The sequence below is a fragment of the Pinus tabuliformis genome, chromosome 7 (assembly GCF_031772625.1).
Source record: "Pinus tabuliformis cultivar Carrire ecotype Pingquan chromosome 7, CPIR1, whole genome shotgun sequence".
NCBI classification, from domain to species: domain Eukaryota; kingdom Viridiplantae; phylum Streptophyta; class Pinopsida; order Pinales; family Pinaceae; genus Pinus; species Pinus tabuliformis.
Window position 1 is genome coordinate 189,998,406 of NC_142293.1, and position 2,728 is coordinate 190,001,133.

General features: G+C 37.1%; 1 long non-coding RNA gene across 1 annotated transcript; it reads right to left on the bottom strand.

The window, feature by feature from the left end:
* Positions 1-515: 515 nt before the first annotated feature.
* Positions 516-1,876, bottom strand: LOC149246500 (uncharacterized). The gene is made up of 5 exons (XR_016265564.1): positions 1,764-1,876; positions 1,508-1,598; positions 1,355-1,432; positions 1,115-1,237; positions 516-879 (listed from the first exon to the last, which is right to left on the bottom strand). It is a non-coding gene; the product is annotated as an uncharacterized LOC149246500 (long non-coding RNA).
* Between the last annotated feature and the right edge of the window lie 852 nt (positions 1,877-2,728).

The window sequence follows — 2,728 nt, forward strand, 5'->3', positions numbered from 1 at the left end:
ATGATTACTAATTGGGTAATTTCACTTGGTATGACTTTTTTTAAATAACAATGTTGAATTAACTTACATTCATAGATAGCATCAGATGATATTATTCCACCAGTGATTTGACGATTGAATTATGATAATTTTTTCACACTAAAACAAAATTATAAACTATAATGTTAAGTTTCATCTTCGTATTGATTCAAATTTCAAAAATAGAATATAAACCACTGACAAGACATAAAACTGTGTCACCTGACCTTGAGAAACCAGAGATATCTGAGACATATTGATTGAAGTTTAGACACCATTCAAAAATAGAATATAAACCACTGACAAGACATAAAACTGTGTCACCTGACCTTGAGAAACCAGAGATATCTGAGACATATTGATTGAAGTTTAGACACCAGAGATATTGGAGACATATAGATTGAAGTTTAGGACGTTATAAATGAAGATTTTCAAGACACCAATGCCTAAGTCTACCAATTGGTGATTTTCTCTCTGCGTACAGAATCTGTGTCATATTGCGAACAATCTGGTCAGCCCGTGCATTCTTCTATCTTGTGCGATATGGTGATGCCAGTATTTCAAAGGAAGAGAGTATCATTGACGATACTGACTCATTGAAGTAATATCTCTTTTGATGTGAAGAATATCTTCCGGTTTCCGAATTCTTTCATTGTAATTTCCAATGGTTGGGCGCCTGAGTGATTGCTCGGAGCCATCTTTTCCTCGTTTACCCATGTCCAGGTCTTCTCTACCTAAATCTAATTCTAGCTTTGGAATCAATCTCGACTTTCCAGTTTGGATTTGTATACCCGCTACAGAGATTCTGGCCATAATTATCATAGTCAACATCCCCATTTATCGATTATGAAACCTATGATCCTGGGCCAACGGTAGATCCAGAGTTTCAAAGTTTCATAATGTCATTTAAAGCCTATTTTTACATTACTTCTGATCCTGAAATGGTAGAATATGGTAAGATCTGAGATTAATTTGATTGCAGATTTTCAAATAATTTAGGAAAATTTGATAAATAATGAAAGATTTAATTCATATTCATCAAATTTCCAGAATAGTTTAAGTTTAATCAATCAATGAAACAGAGGATCACCGGTACCTCAGGTTTGGTTCGCTCAGGCCGAGTCAAGTTCGCTAATTTAGTCTTGTAGCTAAGCTCGAGACTTTGATATCCATCTTGTTTAACGCCCATAACACACTGGAGCTTCCAGCTTTTTATTTTCTGCGATTTCTTCACAATATTACCAAACTATCAAGTATATAAAACGGCTCTGTCAGTTCCGTAAATAAACTTGAGTTGTTGGCTCGCTATGGTATGGTGCAAGATTTGGGAGCCTACCTCTTATAATTCAGTTATGGAAATTTGCACCTCCAACAGAACCTTGCAATAATTTCTTTTGAACCAAAAAACGAAGCTCTGGCAGAGGCAGCAGAATTAATATCAAAAGACTTTCAGATAAATAAAAATACAGTAATAAGTCCGAACACGGACCTGGGGTTATTCTGGCCTTCTAGGTGGGAGTTCGTGAATCGAAAAAGAGGCCCGTTGCTTGAATCGGGCCTTATCAGTCTCTGCCGAACGCCTGGATTATAGAAATGAGTTCGCCATTGACCCGCGATTAATTGCATGTTCCATCTAAAAAATTTGGAAAACTGAATAATAATCTTATTGAGATGAAAATAAATAAACAAATTTTATTTCTCTATGCGAAATTTTCACAGTTTTTTCATATTGTTAAAGACTTTACGGCTATTGGCTTTGAAACTGGAAGTGTTATAGAAGAGGCGGCCCCGTTGTCGATATGCATTAATATTTTTGATCTGATCTCGATCTCCTCGCCCGGCTCCCATCTCTTCCCAACTTTAACAAACAAAACAGAGCTTCTTAACGTTAATATCCATTTCCTCACTCTGCATTTAGCTCCTATTTTCTGTTAACGTCTGTTTTCTCGCTGGCCATCTAACTCTCGTTTGTAGGCCCGCTTGCTGGTTACGACACGACGGCTCACCTCCTTCACCAATGGCCACCTGCGAGCTAGGGCTTTTAGCTATTTTATAATGCGGAATAAACACTTAAAAAGAATAAAAATTTTTAATGGCTAATAAATCATATCTCCAATCATTAATGCTTGTTTTCAATCTATCATTGTTTTTCCCTCCTTTTTTGGCACTGGGTACACCTTCAACCTTTGCTTATTAAGTCTTAGATATGCTTCTCAGCTCTAAAGTTCTCTGTCTCAGTTACTAACAAATGATTGAAACCAATACACACGTGCCTCAAGCCTCGATCACAACCTCATCTCATTTATAATTATGTGATGGCAGCCAAATTAAATTTACCACTTAATACTCAAGCACATCAGGGAACTTGTTACAAGCCTCAACTTTAAGAAATAGAAGGGGCTCCGGAAATAGAAGGAGCGCTCCAAAAATTACACCACAACAAAAAAGAGAATAGAGAGATGAGAACGCAGTGCCAGAAGGGGGTTAATGAGAATAATGATGTGAACAGTGTTTTACTGCTTTCACAATTACAAAATTCACCCAAAATCTCTTATCCGTGTGGCACTTCCAAGCTCTGCTCACTCTAACTTGATGGTGTAAAATTGAAGGGGATTGAGTTAGTGAGTTTGGGGACCAAACGGAAGTATTTATAGCCAAGCTACCATCAAGTCTCTGTTGGCTGTGTGTCAAGTGTTCCACAGATCATGGT